Genomic DNA, 20,478 nt, shown 5'->3' with positions numbered 1-20,478 from the left:
CTGGAGGGTATTATGCTAAGCAAAATTAGTCAGAGAAAGACAAATATCATATGACTTCACTCATATGAAGACTTTAAGAGACAAAACAGATGAACAAAAGGGAAGGGAAGCAAAAATAATGTAAAAACAGGGAGGGGGACAAAACAAAGAGATTCTTAAATATGGAGAACAAACAGAGAGTTACTGGAGGGGTTGTGGGAGGGAGGGATGGGCTAAATGAGTAAGGGGCATTAAGGAATCTACTCCCGAAATCATTGTTGCACTATAAACTAACTAACTTGGATGTAAATTTAAAAAATAAATTAAATAAAAATAAAAATAAATTTTTTTAAGTAAAAAGAAAAGGAAGTGACAGTTCATCATATAAGGATTATCTTCATTTTAAAAAGAAGAGAAGCTGACCAAGAAAAAGAAAAGAAACAAATTAATGAAGTCAGAAATGAAAAGGAGATATCACTAATGATTTTACAGAACTTAAAATTATCATAAGGGAATTATATAAGAGTATACTACAAATTGAACAACTAAGATGAATTGGAAAAATTCCTAAAAAATACAAAAATACTGCTACTAAAATTCAAGAAAAAATCAAAATTTGAATATACCTACAAAAAAATAAATTGAATTAATTACTTGAAATCTTCCCACAAAAGTAAAACTCAAGCCCAACTTCACTGATGAATTCTACTAAACATTTAAAGAAGAAAAAAATAATACCAATCCTTCCCATACTCTTCCAGAAGACAAAGGAGAAGGAAACACTTTGTATCAGGGTACCCTGACACCAAAGCCAGCTAAATATTAAAAAAAAAAAAAAAAAGCATAAACCAATATCCCTCATGAATCTACACACAAAAGTCCTCAACAATATATTAGGAACATACAAAATGGATAATGTACCATGACCAAGTGGGATTTAAACTGGGAATGCAAGGTTGGTTTAACATCCAAATAACTATTAATTTGATATCTTATTAGTAGAATAAAGAACAAAGCACATATGTTCCTCTTAATGGATGCAGGAAGCACTTGACAAAATCCATTCATGATAAAAACAAAAAACAAACAAATTTTTAAAACCTCTCAAAAAGCTAGAAATAAAAAAGAACTTTTTTAACCTGATAAATGCAACTCATGAAAAACAAGTATGTTCTTAGGGGAAAGACTGAATGCTTTCCCCTATGAAGAAAGCAAGGACATCTGTTCCCAAAATTTCTATTCAACATTGTAATGGGTAATCAGGTGCTGTCGTCTGAATGTTTGTGTTTCCCAAATTCATATGTTGAAAACTAATCCTCAGTCTGCTAGTATTTAGAGGTGAGGCTCTTTTGAAGGTTGAGTTTTGGGGGATTACTCTTCTTATAAAAGACCCCAGAATGCCACCTTACCTTTCCACCATGTGAAGACACAGAGAGAAGATGGCTATATGTGAACCAGGAAACTAGTCTAACTAGACATCTAATCTGCTGACATCCTTGATCTTGGACTTCCCAGCCTCCAGAACTGTAAGAAATAAATTATTGCTTAAGCCACTCAGTTTATGATATTTTTGTTATAGCCATCTGAACGGATTAAAACATCACTTAAGAAAAGTAAGTAAATAAAGAGTATCTACATGAGAAAGGAAGAAGTAAAAAACTCTTTATTCACAGGCAATATGATCTGATATGCAGAAAATTCCAAAGAATCCACAATATAACTACAAGAACTAATTCATAATTTCAGCCATGTCATTAGAGAGACACAGATCTCGCCAAATTGAAATATAGATTCAACATAATCTTGGTCAAAATTCCAGCAAGCTCGTTTTTTTTACAGACACTGACAAGTTGACCCTAAAATGTATACAGAAATGCAAAGGATCCAGAATAGCAAAAGAAAATTTTTGAAAAAGAAGAAAGCTTATTCCATTTCAAAATTTTCTATAAAACTACAGTAATCAAGGCAATGTGGTTGGCATAAAGAGAGACACATAGATCAACTGAATTAAGGTGAGTCCAAAAATAAGCCATTAAATTTATGATAAATTGGTTTTAGACCAAGGTACCAAGACAATTCAACGGGGAAAGGATAACCTCAAAAACTAGATACCCACAGTGAATTTAGATCATTAACTCATACATTTAACAAAAATTACTCAAAATGGATCTTGGCCCTAAACATGGACTCACTATGCATAAACTAAAATTCTTACAAGAAAATATTATGGAGGCCCCCGGATAGCTCAGTCAGTTAAGTGTCAGACTTCAACTCAGGTCATGATCTCGAGGTTTGTGGGTTTGAGCCCCGAGTCAGTCTTTGTGCTGACAGCTCAGAGCCTGGCACCCACTTCAGATTCTGTTTCCCTCTCTCTCAGCCCCTCCCCTGCTCACACTCTGTCCATCTCTCCCTCTCTCAAAATTAAATGAACATTAAAAAAAATTATGAGAAAATTTTCCTGACTTTGGGTTAGGGAAAGATTTCTTAGATAAAACATGAAAAGTATAATCAATAAAAAAAATAAATTGAATATCAAATTTTAAAATGTTTCAGTTCAAAAGACTTCACTTGGAAAGACAAACCAAAAAGTGAGAAAAAATATTCATAAATCATATATCTGATAAAGGACTCCTATCCTATATTAGAGTAGAATCCTCAAGCAGCCACTTGGAAAGATAGTTTAGACATTTCTTTAAAAATTAAACATAGGGGCACATGGGTGGCTCAGTTGGGTAAGTGTCTGACTCCTGATTTCAGCTCAAGTCATGATCTCATGGTTCTTGAGACAGAGCTCTTCATTGGGCTCTGCACTGATAGCAGGGAGCCCACTTGGGATTCTCTCTCTCTCCCTCTCTCTCTGCCTCTTTCTCTCTCTTTCTCTATTTCAAAATAAATAAATAAACATTTTAAAAATTAAACACAAACTTACCCTACCATCTTGCATTTCTACTTCCAAGTATCTACCCCTGAGAAATGAAACATTTCCTCTCCCTACCAGGAAGAAAAGGATGATTCCAAATCTCCAGAAACTTATCAGTGCAGAAGGCAATGACTTAAATCTGCATAACAACCTTACCCTTGTTTACTGTGCTTTTTCTGATCACCTCCAATAACTGGACTCCTCCCTCCCCCCGCCACCCCCCCCCCAACATCTTCTTTTTGTCTTTAGCTGGAGATGTTATTTAGGGTAGTGGCTTGTGCCATCAGGGGGAAGTTACTCAGTTTTCCTAGGTATCTCCTGTATATGCAGGAGATATACATGTTATTAAACTTTGTTTTGTTTTGTTGTATTAATCTGCTTTTATTACAGGGACGTCCCAGCCAAGAATCTAGAAGGGCAAAGGGAAAATTATTTTTTCCTTTCCCACAGTTTCACAACCACGAAGAAACTTTCTGAGACACCATACTCTTTCTGGAGCCTACAGATAGGATCCCGGTAAGAATTCTTACCAAAGTCATCTCTCCAGGATTGATCTTGTTGACAGAGGAAGGTAAAGTTTCTTAACCCTTCCTTTCCAAATTTAGGTTAGCAGGAGCAAATATTTATATTTATCCTTGGGATAGCAACTTTGGTAAAAATTTGTCATGAGCACTCTTGTTTTCTTTTGATCCTTTTCTTCCCAGAGATGGTCATTGTTTTTTGTCTCTGTTTTTTGCATTGTCATAAGGAGGATAACCACAGATCTAATTAGGTTTTTCTCTCATCTTGTTCTATGTCGAGAGCTTGGGTGTGTAACCAGTGAGAATATTATCTCTGGTCTCTGCCAGCTGGAGGATGCATGTACTAGCATGCATCTAGCAGACAGCTGAACAGGCTGTGGATCTAAGAAGCAGCATCCTTTTTGTTCAACTGTGCCAGCTCTCAGGGGAGTTTGTCATAATGGGTGCCAATACATAATGGGCCTTTGTCATCTCAACATTCATTGTCTCCTTAGTGCTAGAATAGTCCCATACTAGTAGCACCCCTTTGGTGTTCCAGATTGGCAGGCCTGTGTCTGGAGAAGTATGGTGGCTAGCCTTAGAGAATTCCTTAAAAAGATCAATAGACAAAAAAAAAAAAAAAAAATCAGTAGACATTCACAACCTCAGTCCCAGGGATCTTAACTGGATGCTAAGGGGTTCTCTCCCATGGTTATACTATAGTTCTGAGACAAGCCAGATGGTCCCCTGGGGAAAACCCTTCTCACATAGAAAATGGATATCTAGAATTTCTCCCAGGCCCTCCTACACATTATCAGGAAAGGGATTACCTAGAGGTCAATGTTTTCCCCTTTAAGGTGAACTGGCCCAAGGTTGAATTACTCAGTAAGATGGCTTTTGTTAAATGCTTCAGATAGATTTTTTTTAAAAGCATACAGCATTAAACCCCCAAAGCTCTAGAATGTAGAAATCTTTTGATTTTCATCTTAGTTGGAAATCTCCATGATATATAGAAGTAAATTTAGTAAAATGGTTGGGTCAGCCTTTTGATATTTCAGGTTACAATCTAGTTCTTTGGGGAATTGAATACAACGGTCTTTGTCTTGCAAATCTCTACCAAACTAGAACTTTGGCTCTAGAAACAATTCAAAGTTCAACTATTCTTTTCAATCCTCAAGCCTTTCCTATTCATCTCAAAATGTTTGAAAATATTGTAAAAGATCAGAACATTGCACTTAAGAAAAAAGAGAAAGAAGAAGAAAAATTTACATAGTACTTACTCTAGACCTCTGATAATAGGCAAATATACCCTAAATTTTCTTGGAGAAAACCTGGGTACTTTTTATGTGTCTTTGTGATGTAAATTTTTTACCCCATATTTTCTACGACTTAAGAGCCATCCAAAGAACTACAGTAAAACCTTGGTTTGAGAGCATAATTCATTCCAGAAACATGCTTGTAATCCAAAGCACTTGTATGTTACAATACTGTAACATAACACAAAATAATAAAGAATATATAAAATATACAAAAAAAAATTAACCTACATTTACCTTTGAAAACCTTCATGGCTGGTGTGAGGGAGAGAAGAGAGAGGAGGGTTATTGTGTAGGATGACTTTTACGATCGCTAAAGGTATAACTACTGTCTATTGGCTCAATGGAATCTTTTTCTTTTGGTGCAACTTTAACAAGGAACCTATCCAATGACCTAGAATGAACCAAAACATTCCTAAGTTTACTCTTGTATGGAAAAGCAAAGGACTGTCCATAAGTGCTTTGAAGCAACAAAAACACACTAGTGCCACACTAGTGAAAGTTGTGGGCACCTTTCAATGTTCTGAAAAATCACTGATTTCTGCCAAACACCATGGCCTGAGATCAAACATCAGAGCATGGGAGACCATCACCCAGAATCCCACAGAGCGAGAGAGAGGAGAACCATTGGCTCAGTTGTGATCATGTGACGTTCCGCGTAACATACTATTCGTATTGCAAGACATTGCTTGTTTATCAAGTTAAAATTTATTAGAAATGTTTGTTCGTCTTGTGGAACACTTGCAGAAGTTACTCACAATCCAAGGTTTTACTGTATTTGGAAATTTGGTGAATAAAAAAAATGTATTCTCCATAAATAGTAGCATAATGCTTTAGGCATTTGAGCAGGTGAACTTACCTTATTCCAACTACCAAAACAAAATTTGGATCCAACAGTCTTTACCAAAGTAGCAAGGTTTGGGGCACCTGGGTAGCTCAGTTGGTTCAGTAACCCACTCTTGATTTTGGCTCAGGTCATGATCCCAGGGTCATAGGATCAATTGCCTCATCAAGCCCTGCATAAAGCCCTGCCTTCGGCTCCCCGCTAAGCATGGAGCCAGCTTAAAAATCTTTCTCTCTCTCTCCCTCTGCCCTTCTCCCCCACTTGTGCTCTCTAAAATATAAATAAATAAATAAATAAATAAATAAATAGTGAAGTTTGTATTATTTACTGTAACTGACACATGGCTAAAATTTTAGAACAATAGCCGTAATGTCTCTGTATCTACCTGTATGCTTATGTGTTGTAGATATGTGATATTTTTCTACATCCAATGGTATTGCCAAAATGAATTTGCCAAAAAGCTCTATTTACCTGGCTTAAAATAAGTATTTATATGAATTAAGTATTTCTAAACTACCAGAAATAGAGAAACTAACTCAAATGTTTTTCAAGTTCATGTGAGCTGAGATAATCTTTGCTAAATAAAATGTTTTTCAAGTTCATGTGATCTGAGATAATCTTTGCTAAATAAAAAGTTAATTTAATTTTTCTGGTTTAATTGAAATAAGCATGCCTTCAAAATTACATTTAATATAATGCAGACATGCAACTTTTAAAAAATTTTTTTTAATATTTTATTCATTCTTGAGAGAGAGAGAGAGAGACAGAGCACGAGCAAGGGAGGGGCAGAGTGAGAGGGACACAGAATCTGAAGCAGACTCCAGGCTTGGAGCTGTCAGCACAGAGCCCGACATGGGGCTAGAACTCATGATCCTTGAGATCATGACCTGAGCCAAAGTCAGACGTTTAACCGACTGAGCCACCCAGGCACCCCATGACATGCAACTTTTATTCTACCTGAGTTTATTGATCAAATAAACTTATGTTATCTTTGTTACAAAATTTATCAGCAAAAACAAATAGCTTGGGATGATGGCTGACATTGTCTAATGTTCCATGAAGTTTTATGAATAGTGTAAACACAAATATTGGGAGCAAGTGATTTTTTCTAATGTTTATTTATTTATTTTGAGAGGGAGAGAAAGGGAGCATGAGCATGGGAGGGACAGAGAGACCAGGAGAGAGAGAGAGAGAGAGAGAGAGAGAGAGAGAGAGAGAATCCCAAGCAGGGTCCACGCTGTGAGCTTAGAGCCCAATGTGGGGCTCGATTATAGAAACAATGAGATCATGACCTGAGCCGAAATCAAGGGTCAGGTGCTTAACTGACTGAGCCACCCAGGCACCCCTGGGAGCAAGTGACTTAGATAGATATAAAATTTAGATGTATGTAAGTGTATGTTTTTAGATGTATGTAAGATGTATGTAATAAGAATTTTTAGGAAAACTTTTCAGCAATAACTATGTTTTTTGGTATGTCTGCCTAAAAAAAGTTTCCTAAATCTTCTTGGTAACTCAAAACCTTATGAGTTTTTGCTAATTAAAATTAAATCATGGAATTTTATCAAATATCTAGATCACTTCCAAATAAGATAAAATATTGAACATTAATTACTAAACATAGATCATACTTTTGACTTCCTATTACAGAGGAACTAGAGATAAATTTGGGTCTGTTAGTAAACACATCTTGTGCCAATTTGGAAGATTGTACTATAAAAAAAGTGTGTTTCTGGAAATTATGACACATTCATAAATTCACCAATGTATAAAATGCTAGTGTGACAATTCATAATTGCTTAATTCTTAGTTTTCACTAGAAATTAAAGTTTCTAAAGGTTAAGTATTTGAATTAAGAGGCACCTGGGTGGCTCAGTTGGTTCAGTGTCCAGTTTTGGCACAGGTCATGATCTCACAGCTCATTAGTTCGAGCCCCACATCAAGCTCTCTGCTGTCAGCACATAGTCCACTTTGGATCCTCTGTCTCCCTCTTTCTCTGCCCCTCCCCTACTCATGCTTTCTCTCTCAAAAGTACATAAAACATTAAAAAAAAAAGAATTTGAATGAATATATGTAATTAAAATGACTAGAAGAAAAGGAAACCACTTTGTATGCAAAGAAAGTAAGATATGTTTTGGGGTTTTCCATTACTATTTTTTACAGTATGATGATGCATTTTGTTTAAGGGAAAAGAAAGTAAATTTGTCCCAAAATAAAACTAGTCATTTCAGAATGGGGAAGAGGAGAACAAAGGACATAATGGTATAGAAAGACAGGGAGGGAGACGGGAAAAAAAGAGAAAATTTTATCTTGTGTAATTAAACTAGATAAAATTTAATTGTTATTATCAGGGTTGTAAAAATAAATCTTAGTATCAATAATGTACTTATGTAAAACAGAACTTAATATTCTTCCATCTGTTAAAAGGAAAATGTTTTCTTAGACTATTGGTCTCCTTTTGATAATAAGAGATTGTGAAGTGTTTATCTTTTAAATAATTTACCAAGAAAGCAAAGGTTTTGTGTCTTACCAAAATAATTTTTTGTGCTTCATGTTGTCTTACTCAGGTCTTTGATTACTTTAAAAAACTGAGTCTTCTCAGTATTATAAAAGGTAAGTTTTGCTCACAGTTATATAACCTTCTGTATTTGCCTTTAAAATATGTGTTGCTTTGGTTAAATGGATAATTGACTATTGTTTCATAATGATCTCTCATCCTATTTAGTCAAGCGTCCAAACCTTTTAATATTTTTGACACATTTCCCAAAATCAATTCTAAATGAAGTCTTTTTGACCTGAAGTTAACTTTGGAAATTTTTAGAGGGTCCTCGGAACATCTCAAAAGATTTGTTCTCTCCTTATAAAAGACAGATACTCAACTAATTAGACTTATTTTATATGTTAAATTACATGAGAAGCATTGTCAAATAAAAAGTAATACTAAGCTTTCTTCATGTTGCATTTGTAACTTGTATAGAAGTGTTCCAGAAATTGTATGAAATTCCTAGAAATCTGATATGTCCTAGGATAATGTTATCAGTCATAATTCCAATTAAAGATCATTTATTTATTCTGAGAAAGAGAACGAGAGGGGAGGGGAGAAGGAGAGAGAAAGAGAGGGAGACTCCCAAGCAGGCTCTGCACTGTCAGCACAGAATCTGATGTGGGACTTAAACTCACGAACCATGAGATCATGACCTGAGCCAAAGTTGGACACTTAACCAACTGAGCCACCCAGGAGTCTCCAGTTATTATTATCTCAAAATGTTTTTTGTCAGAAAAATAACCAAAGCTCCTTGTCAATTGCATTTTCATGAACTCTCATCAGATCTTTAATCATGGCCATTTTTAAGTCTTTTGCCATTTACAGCTATTGTTTTACTCTTAGGCTTTTCAAGTGCATTGCTGCAAAAGTATTTATTTCCTCTTCAAGGAGATTCATGGGAAAAACTCTGGCAAACAGAGGTTTCTGATAACTTTTAAGCTCATAAAACTGAACTAAGAATTTCCAGAACTAATGGGAAAACTGGATTCAAGCAGAACCAGAGTTAAAAACATGGGATTGAATAAACTGATAAGGATGGTTATAATTTTTATGACTTTTTATTTGAAACATTACAGGTTCTTTAATGCTTTGATTTTCCAGATTTATGGACACTTTTTCACTTAAGCTCCAATGACTTACACGAATTTGGTAAAGCTATACCTTTATGAAATAGGATGAAACAATTACTTTTTCTCCCTATCTGATCCCTCTAAAATTTAGAAACTTACTGAAGGGCAATATACTTATTTCCATATCTTCAATAAGAATCTGTTCTTCTTCTCCTGAAACCATTATTACACTATATATTAACTAACTTGGATTTAAAGAAAATTAAAAAAAAAAAAAGAGTCTGTTCTCATTGGTTTTTTTTGCAATCTTTTTTCTTTTTAAGTTTATTTATTTTTGAGAGAGAGAGAGAGGAGGAGGAGGAGGGGCAGAGAGAGAGTGGGAGAGAGAGAATCCCAAGCAGGCTCCACACTGCCAGCATGGAGCCTAATACAGGCTTGAACTCGTGAATTGTGAGATCATGACCTGAGCCAAAATCAAAAGTCGGATACTTAACTGATTGAGCCACCAGACACCCCTCTGCTCTCCTTGCAATGGCACAAAATTAGAAACTATGGAGTCAATAAATCCTCTGGGAAAAATGGTCTACTACCTTTTTATAGGGCTCCTGTCAGCCTTAGCAGGTGACTAATAAAGGCCACTTCCTGGCAAACTCAGGAACCTCATAATATTTTAGGGACCTCAAACAAGAAAGGAATTAACCAAATCTCTAGGTATTACAGATGAAGTTGGATGATAAGTCATTGGGTTGGCTTCCTGGGCTTGAGGCTTTTAAAAGTTCAATCAGATTCCTTATGAAAAGTTCCAACAGAACAATTTTAAAAGAGGCTATATGGTCAGTCACTATTTTTGCTGTACTTACGTAAATAATTAGGCCAAGTTTAATGAGATGAGACTTATTTTGCAAACAAATCAGTCTTACCATGGTTATGATTGATAAAACGGGGGTGAATATAAAGAGAAATTATTTTTGCACCTTTGCAGACATTAGATTTTAGTCATGTTGTTTTTGAAGTTGTTATTTACCTATAAACTGGACCAGATCCTCAATTCTATTTTCCTCAAGTATCAGGCTGCAACTCTCCAAACTAATATTTTTAGTTTTCTCCCATCTTTTTGAGTTGGAATCACTACGAGCTAAAACTGCCCTTTTCCCTAAAGCCCTGCAACCTGAATGTGGACAACTTGATGATATAAACTTAAAAGAGAATTTTCCCCAATAGCTGATGTCTAGACAACCTTCATGCCTGTTGTGGTTTGTATGGGCCACTCAGAAAGTTTACCTGAACAGCTGATGATATTGTTGGGGAGCAAGAATTCCTGGCCTCTTCAATGATTCTTCTAGCTGGACTAAGAATCAAATTGACATGAAATAGATTAACAGAAGAAAATCAAATTTAATAGGCATATGACTGGGGGATCTACATAGACATGGAAATTCCAAAGACAGGCAAATGAGGTATATATGTCATCTTAAACTAAGGAGAAGGGGACAGAGGTTGGGGATTTCACAGGAAAGGAATGCATTTCACAGGGTGATAAGAAAAGCAGTTGTTTCATGCCCCTTCTTCCTTATTTGGTCAGGGATTTCCTGTCATGGCACTAACAAGCTGGAGCCTATCTGGTTTGATCTGGCTTTTTGTGGAGTGCTTTGAGGACAGTCCTCTGACTTTCCTGAAAGCTGGCATGACTTCCTCTTTGCTGGCCTCCAGTATCCTGTTAGAATCTCACTAACTGTTATTCTAACAAAGGGAGGGACAAAAAGTTTCTCTAGCCTACAGGGTCTCAAGTGCTTTCAGCTGAACATAATCCACATGCCAGGGGTGCCTGAATGGCTCAGTTGGGTAAGTGTCCACTCTTGGTTTCCACTCAGGTCATGACCTCAATGTTGGGGGTTCGAGCCTATGTCGTGCTCCCTGCTGATGGTGTGGAGCCTGCTTGGGGCCCTGCTGATGGTACGGAGCCTGCTTGGGATTCTCTCTCTCTCTGCCCCTCCTGCTCTCACTCTCTCTCTCTTTCTCAAAATAAATGGATGAACTTAAAACAAAAATAAAAATAATAATAATCCTCATCTCAAAGTGGCATATGGTAGGGGTGCTACCCTGAACCCCTTCAATATCATTAGAGAAATTCAAATTGCAAAAGATGCATCGAGCCCAATAACTAGAAATACTAACTGGCTGCCGTCAGGACTGATTGGGTTTATAATTTGCTCCATCCATCAATCTTTATTTTTCTTTTGTTTCCATAGAAATTCCTCTTATTAAATACCTCATTTCTAGCACAGCATAGACCTAATTTTGGAAGCCCAATCCCATCATCGCTGCCTCCTGAAATGAAACACATCTATTTAACTGAGCTGATCTATTATCAGGATTGAGAGACTAGTTAAGTGAGATATGGAGCAATTTATCAATTTTGCTTCTGGATTGTGAAACTTTACAGTTTCAAAAGTGGGACTGAAGGGGAGCAAAATATACTACCCCAAAATATGTCCTTTCAGTATATTATTTTAAGCTGGTTATTTTTAAGAAACAGCAGACACAGGGGAAGCTCTGAAATCTGCATAGAAGTTCTCCTTTTGTAAGAAACATTTACATTTATCAGGGAAATCTCCATTTGTAAGGGTTTCTCCCTTCTGTACTAGGAAGAGAAGGATGACTCTAAATCTCCAGAAGCTCTGGTCAATGCAGAAGGCAATGACTTAAATCTGCATAACAACCTTACCTTTGTTTCCTGTGCTTTTCCTCGTCCACAACCTACCATAACTGCTCCCCAACCCCTCCAACACAACATCTTTTTATCTTTAGCTGGAGATGTTATTTAGGTTAGTGGCTTGTGCCATTTGGGGGAGTTAATGCAGTTTTCCTGGGTATCTCCCATGTATACAGGAGATATACATGTTATTAAACGTTCTTATGTTTTTCTCCTGTTAATCTGTCTTCTATTATAGGGGATGTCTCAGGCAAAAATCTAGAAGGGTAAGTGCTCCCTTCGGCAGCACATATACTAAAATTGGAATGATATAGAGAAGATTAGCATGGCCCTTGTGCAAGGATGACACGCAAATTCGGGAAGCATTCCATATTTTTAGGGGCACTAAGGAATCTACTCCTGAAATCATTTTTGCACTATATGCTAATTTGGATGTAAATTTTAAAAAATAAAAAATAAAACAAGCTAAAAAAAATCTAGAAGGGTAAGAAGAAAATTATTATGGGGCGCCTGAGTGGCCCAGTCAGTTAAGCTTCTGACTCTTGGCTTCAGCTCAGGTCATGATCTCACGGTTATGAGTTCGAGCCCCGCATCAGGCTCCACACTGACAGTGCAGAGCCTGCTTAGGACTCTCTCTGTCTCTCTCTCTCTCTGTCTCTGCCCCTTCTGTGCACTCACTCAACATAAATAAATAAATTCAAAAAAAATTTCTTTTTCAAAGAAAATTATTTTTCCTCCCCACAACCTTCCCCACAAGGAATGCATCTGCCCTCCTTGGCCTACTCACAAATTGCAATACCTCCAAATCACAATTATAGTTAGAGAACAAAGCAGAACTAGCAATGTACTGGAGAGATCTCCAGGGACTCATGTTTCACTGACTTGGCTCCCAGAACGTTTAACCTGGAGATCAGAACAGATGTCAAGTTCATCATCTGTTTCCAGAGAAAGTGAGCTGACTTGGAGAAAATTAGAGGCAAAGAAAGATCTAGAGCTAAAGTCTCTTGTTGGTCTTTGTTGTTGTTATTGTTGTTAAGTTTTTATTTATTTATTTTTGAGAGAGAAAAATCACAAGCAGGGGAGACGCAGAGAGAGGAGACAGTGAGATCACAAGCAAGCAAGCTCCACACTGCTAGCAAGGAGCCTGGGGTGGGGGCGGGGGCGGGGGGGGGGTGGTGGTGCTCAAACTTATGAGCCATGAGATCATGACCTGAGCCAAAGTGGGACACTTAACCAATTGGACCACTGTGAGAAATAAGCCCACTGACCCAATCAAGGGAGAGACGCGGAGACTGGAAGCACAGTGAAGCGAGGCTTTAATTAATGTTCTTGCAAGAGCAGCTGTCTGATGAACAGCCACACGTGGAGCACTTACAGCAGGCAATTTATCTCCTAGCATGCAAGTCCCTTCCCTGGTTCCTCATTGGCTGAGTACTACAGAGGTTACAGCCTTACCCTGAAGTTGCCTATGCCCATGTAAGGCAAAAAGTACATTCCTTTAGGTGATGCAGAGACTTCAGTTCTTTGACGCATGCTCATGGCAAAGTCCATGAAAATAAGCCCGTTGAAATGGAGAGAGGAAGAACCAGGAAGTGAAGTGTCTAAGGGTTTGGGACTCCATTGGGTGGGGGGCAGTTTGTACATATTTCCAATAGGTTGTGAATTATTGTTAACTAGACAGCACAGCATTTATTTGGTATTTCTGAAAATGAATCATCTCACCTACTTCTCACAGCCACCCAGAAGCCCCTAAAGTCTCTTGTTTTATTCTCATCTTGGATATCCCCCTCCAACCCTCCATACTTAGGATGCAGTTTACCAGTGTCCGAACACCTTGACATATAGTTCTGTTACATCTGGCTCTCCTCCATAGAAAGGGGGAGGTGGGACTCACTTCCCATCTCAGGGACCTGCTCACAGAGAAGTGACATAGTTCTTCCCTCCACATCTCTCCTTTAGGATGACTTAATTCCATAAGAAAATAGACTTTTCAGATTTGGAAGTAGCTACAAAGTGAAATATTTTAGCAAGATATTGCTAAACAATTTAACAATTGGCTTATGAAGATTTTTTTTTTCACATTTCCTTGCCAAAATACTTACCTTTAAGACTGTGATTAGTCAATGATTATTTGTGGGTTATTATCCTTAATTTGCTAATAACTTTACTAACAAAAAGGCATAGAAAAAGTTTTGGAGTTCAAAATATAATACCCTTTTAAAAGTGATTTGTTTTCCTTCATTCAACAGAGGAACAGATCATATCAGCAGCCCACTCATCCTGATTTCTACTCCCCACATTCTCACTTCTCAGAGCCAGAACCTCACAGTCTGGGAGTGAGTCACCTTATCCAACACCTGCATATAATAGAAGCACCCCAAAACTAATTCCACTAAGATTTTTATCTAGCTCATTTTTCTACACCTCTAATGATTCTGACTTAATAAATAAATACGGCAATATATCAGAAAAATAGTTCCTTTACAAAAAAAAGAGGGGAATTTTCCTATGTTTCACCAAGAGGAGCAAAGCAAATTTCTGATCCAGTACTCATGACACTCATTGCAGACAGTCTTTCCCTCCTTGAAAGTTTCCAAAGGCTCTGTGCTGAAAACTCATTTCTGTGTCCCCTTTCTACGTGTCCTTTGCCTAGCTAAGTCCTAGTCATCCTTGTGGTCTTAGCTCTAAAGCTATTTTAGGGTTGCCTGGGTGGCTCAGTTGGTTAAGTGCCAGACTCTTGATCTCAGCTCAAATCTTAATATCAGGGTTGTGAGTTCAAGCCCCATGTTGGGCATGAAGCCTACTTAAAAAAAAAAAAGAAAAAAAATTAAAAAGAAAATTTGTTTTATTTTTTATTTTTTTAAGGTTTTTTTTTTTTTTTTTAGGTTTATTTATTTTTGAGAGAGATATCGAGCAAGAGTGGGAGAGGGGCAGAGAGAAAGGGAGACACAGAATCTGAAGTAGGCTCCAGGCTCTGAGCTGTCAGCACAGATGCTAACACGGGGCTTGAACTCACGAACCTGATAGAGATCATGACCTGATGGAGGCAAGTTGCTATGCTGAGTTCTGACGAATAACTGGGGGCAGGGGCAGGGGCAGGAGAGGGAAGAGGGGAGGCATTACAATTTAAAACCAATACATAAGCATATAATTACTTTAAAAAATGAGTAAAATGGAATAAGAGAAAGATACAGGTTACAAAGAATAGAGTGAGGGAGATCTAATAAGATTAAAGAGGATGCCTCTGAAGGCCTCTTGGTATTAAACTTGGAATTTAAACTGAAGCTGAAGTATAAAAGAGCAACTATCATGGTGAAGTGGCTCAGACCAAAAGAGCAGCATTCTTGAGTGTGAGGAAAGAGACTAAAGCTTGGAGGACCTGAAAAAAGCCCAATATGTTTAGAGCAAAGTGAGCAAAATGGAGAAAGGCTTTAAGATGAAAGTAAAAAGATAGACCAAGCCTTATAGTCCCTTTTGGGAGTATTAGTTTCTACCTTAAGGGCAATGGGAAGTCTCTGACTGGCTTCAAACAGGAAAATAACAAAATCTAATTTACCTTTTGAAAAGATCTCAGTATTGTGTGGATATTGGATTGGGCTAAGCAAATTAAAAGTCTTTAACCCCCAGATTATTAAAACAGGCATTTTCTTTGAAAGTAAAGCAGATAAAGAAGGAATTAGTTGTTCCAATTTCTGGTCCCCTCTAATATCTTCCCCTGGGTGGAAAGAGGTAATCTCTGGACCATTTCCCCTCAGGATGGATATGATCTGTGATGGCTGAACCTCAAACTTTCTAGTTGCATTCTTTCCAGCTTGTCTCTAGGCTCAGGTAAAAGAAAGACCCTGAAGGCATGCATTCCCTGATGGGAACCACAACTACTCCCTCAAGCAATAAAAGATGGCCCTGAGCCAGCAAGCCCCACCCTACCAACCCCCCTCCCCCACAACTGACTCCAAGACAACGATTGATTTGACCTTCACTGCGGACCTGCACCACCCATCCACCTTTGCCCCATGTTTTCCCTACATAAACCTGGAAGAATTTTCAGCACTTTGGAGACAGCCTTTGAGATGCTAGTCCACTGTCTTCTCAGTGTTGGTCTCAGTTTAAGCCCCTGTTAAATGTGGAGCCTACTTAAACAAACAAAAAAATTGGTAAATGGCTACTGCTGATAAGTCATTCAAAATCATACATATTAAAAGAAAAAGAAGTGTTTCTATGTTTCCAAGAATAGCAACATTCAAGAGTCACATCAGAAACTAGCATCCTAGGGGGACCATGATTGCTAATTGTTAGGATGTCCTTGGAACCACAGTAGAGGGGACGGCCATCTTGCCAGTGCAAACCAAGGAAAAACCCCTAGTAGCTGCCAGAACGAATTGGAGGTCAACCAATCACAGAGCGACAGCACGACCTGACGCGGAAAAAGGCCCACCCGGACCTAAACCTGGAACCGCTGCAGCTTAAAAACCCCACCCCACCACACCTGGGTGCGACTTCCCTGACTCCTCTCTCGCTCTCTCCCTGAGTCAGGGAACCTCGCCCGAGACCTTAGTTCCCAAATAAAGCCTTTGACTGCTAAAATTTTTTAGCCTCTGACTCCTATCTTTACCCTGCCTTACGCCTGACCCTAACACTAATCAATGCAAAGGTAAGTCTGGGAGTTAAAAAAAGTACGTAAAATATGTTTGATCTTACAGCTTCACCCTGAAGTCTCATAGGAAACCTCTAAAAAATTCTTTGTTTTTCAAGTTTATTTATTTTCGAGGGAGAGAGCATGCAAGTGGGAGTTGGGGAGGGGCAGAGAGAGGAGATAGAGAATCCCAAGCAGGCTCAAATGCAAGGCTCGAACCCACAAAACGTGAGATCGTGACCTGAGCCAAAACCAAGAGTTAGGCACCCCAACCTCTTAAAAGTTTTTTATTATCTCACTTTGAGAGATGAGAATGGAAGGGAAAACAAATATGTTTATATATTGTTATAAAAAGCACAGTTAGAATTAAAGATTTAAAATACCTAGTTCACATGGGGAAATGTCATGATTGAAATTGCTTCAAAATAATGCAACAGAAGGGGATAAATATGAAGTTGATAAATGCTGAACTGGATACTGGGTCCATGGGCACTCACTACACTTTTCTATTTTGTCTGTATTTGAAATTTTTCATAGTAAAAAGCTTAAAAATTTTACAAGGATTGAGGAAGTAGACATTCACATGTTATTTTCTTAAATAAATTCCTTTTTTTAAAAGTCTTTACTTTTAAGTTATCTCTACACCCCAATGTGAGGCTTGAAGTCTCAACCTCGAGATCAAATATTGCATATTCCACCAAGTGAGCCAGCCAGATGCCCTGACATTCACATGTTATTAATAAGAGCAAAAGTTGGCAAAACCTTTCAAAAATTAATGTGGAAGTACCTATTAAAATTGAACATCTTCTGCAAAACAAACCATCAACGAAATGGAAAGGCAACATACCAAATGGGAGAAAATATTTGTAAATCACATAACTAATAAGACATTAATATCCAAAACATATAAAGAACTCATAAAATTCAACAGCAACAAACAATCCAATTAAAAAATGGGCAGAGTATCTGAATAGATACTTTTCCAAAGAAGACATACAGATAGCTAACAGATACAGGAAAAAGTACTCAGCATCACTAATCATCAGAGAAATCCAAATCAAAATTGCAATGAGACATCACTTCACACCTATTAGAATGGCTATTATCAAAAAGGCAGGAAATAAGTGTTGGCAAGGATGTGGAGAAGTGAGAACTTTCATGCACTGTTGGTGGGGCATGCCAGTTTGCAAAACAGTATGGAGGTTCCTCAAAAAGTTCCTCAAAAATAAAACTACCAGATGACCCAGCAATTCTGCTTCTGGGTATTTATCCATAGGAAGTGAAAACACTAACTCAAAAAGATAACATGCAAAACCACAATGAGATACCACCTTACACCTGTCAGAATGGCTAACATAAACAACTCCGGCAGCAACAGGTGTTGGCGAGGATGCGGAGAAAGAGGATCTCTTTTGCACTGCTGGTGGGAATGCAAGCTGGTGCAGCCACTCTGGAAAACAGTATGGAGGTTCCTCAAAATATTAAAAATAGAACTACCCTATGACCCAGCAGTTGCACTACTAGGTATTTAGTCAAGGATACAGGTGTGCTGTTTTGAAGGGACACATGCACCCCATGTTTATAGCAGCACTATCAACGATAGCCAAAGTATGGAAAGAGCCCAAATGTCCATCTCGATGGATGAATGGATAATGAAGATGTGGTATACACACACACACACACACACACACACACACACACACACACACACATACACAATGGAGTATTACTCAGCAATCAAAAAGAATGAAATCTTGCCATTTGCAACTATGTGGATGGAACTGGAGGGTATTATGCTAAGTCATAATTAGTCAGAGAGGGACAAATATCATATGACTTCACTCATAGGAGGACTTTAAGAGACAAAACAGATGAACATAAGGGAAGGGAAACACAATATAAAAACAGGGAGGGGGACAAAACAGAAGAGGCTCATAAATATGGAGAACAAACTGAGGGTTACTGAGGGGTTGTGGGAGGGGGGATGGGCTAAATGGATAAGGGACATTAAGGAATCTACTCCTGAAATCATTGTTGTACTATATGCTAACTAATTTGGATGTAAATTAAAAATAAATAAATAAATAAATAATAAAATAAAATAAAATGCAATAAAATAAAAAGATACATGCACCCACATTCATTGCAGGATTATTTAAAATGTTCAAGAAATGGAAGCAATGTCAGTTTCCATACACAGATGAATGGATTAAAAAATGTATATATACATATACACAATAGAATATTATTCAGCCATAAAAAAGCAAATCCTGCAATTTGCAACAATATGAATGGACCTTGAGGGCATTACGCTAAGTGAAATAATTGAGGCAGAGAAGGAATAAGATCTCACTTATATGTGGAATCTAAAAACAAAAATAAAGGGACGCCTGGGTGGTTCAGTCAGTTAAGCGTCCAACTTTGGCTTGGGTTATGATCTCATGGTTTGTGGATTTGAGCCCCTCATCAGGATCTGTGCTGACAGCTCAGAGCCTGGAGCCTGCTTAGGATTCTGTATCTCCCTCACTTTACCCCTCCCCTGCTCATGCTCTGTCTCTCTGTCTCTCAAAATAAATAAAGTTTTAAAATTTTTAAAAAAATAAACCCAAATTGATAAATGCAAACAGATTGGTGGTTGCCAGAAGCAGGGGTTGGGGAGGGATTAAAATGGATGAAGTTGGTTAAAAGGAAGACACGTAGTTATAAATAAATCCCAGAGATGTTATATACAGCATAGTAACTATAGTTAGTAATACTATATTGTATTTTTGAAAGTTGCTAAGAATAAATCTTAAAACTTCTCATCACAAGAAAAAAATGTTGTAACTATATATGGTGATGAATGTTAACTACACTTATTGTGATCATTTTGCAATATATACAAATACTGAATCATTATGTTTTACATCTGAAACTAATATGTTAATTATATCTCAATAAAAAATGAAATTAAAAGTGTGCATATTCTTGGATTCATCATCTCAGTTTGAAATCTAGCCTAAAGAAATAATAACATTAATATGTTATGTCTAAGGATCTTCACTTTACTACCATAACAGTAGTGAAATAATGGAAACCTAATGCTTATTAAATGGACCAATAGTTACTAAGACATAGAAATAGTATAGTCATCTTTTTTCATGAGGTAAGCTTATATGTACTAACCTAAAAAATGGTTCATGTTAGATCACTATTTTTTTTTAAGTTGCAAAACAGTAATATCAGCATAATGCATGTATTCATTATATACTGATGTGTCTGACTTTAGGAAAAAGTTGACAATGGATACAAATCAAATGTAGAATGGTTAACGGAGTACAGGTTTACTTTCATCCCTTAATGTAAATATTTTGTATTTTCTTCAGGCCTGGGATTATAGGTAGTTTTTACTTGTTCTACTGATCACACACATAGTGGAAAGTTAAGCAATAAATCCCAGCAGTCTGGCTCCAGAGAGAAGTCCTGCTTGTAACTACTCACTAACCTGCCTTTAGCTGGAACACTATATAAAACACAAATTAACAATATTAGAATTTATTTTATTTAGTTCTACCTATCACACTCAGAGTGACTATATACATTCCTTGATCCAAATAGCTCTAACCATCCCCAAGCAGAGTGCCTCTGTCTCACAGTCTTGACCCAAACATTTCAGGTCCTGGTTATTCCACCAGAGATCTATTTACAGGAAATAAAGAACAAAAGCCTACTTACAGAGCTTTAGAATAAATCTTTGTTATTTGTAGTGCCCTTAAAATTACAATTTAGTTTGGCATGTAATTAAGCCAATTATCTTGAAAATGCTACTGAAATTTTCAGTAAGCAACCACCCTGCTGGCTCCTTTGCCTGGCTTCCCTGACATTGTTAAAGCTTTTTTAAAGCACAATAGCTTCTTTGTTGCAGAACCACAGGTAAGAAAACACTCAAACTCAAAGGTGACAGGATCCCTTCATCATTAAT

General features: G+C 37.3%; 1 long non-coding RNA gene and 1 other non-coding gene across 4 annotated transcripts in view; one reads left to right on the top strand and one right to left on the bottom strand.

Moving 5' to 3' along the window:
- Positions 1 to 20,478, bottom strand: part of LOC147581876 (uncharacterized) — a 191,961-nt gene that overhangs the window by 124,573 nt on the left and 46,910 nt on the right. The gene's annotated exons all lie outside the window — the stretch shown is intronic.
- LOC112859111 (U6 spliceosomal RNA) lies at positions 12,155 to 12,261 on the top strand. The gene has a single exon (XR_003223430.1). It is a non-coding gene; the product is annotated as a U6 spliceosomal RNA (small nuclear RNA).

This window comes from Puma concolor, chromosome B1, assembly GCF_028749965.1.
Source record: "Puma concolor isolate L17-30 chromosome B1, mPumCon1.1.hap2, whole genome shotgun sequence".
Lineage (NCBI taxonomy): Eukaryota > Metazoa > Chordata > Mammalia > Carnivora > Felidae > Puma > Puma concolor.
Note: the sequence above shows the minus strand (reverse complement) of the source record. Positions and strands in the feature narration are given on the sequence as shown.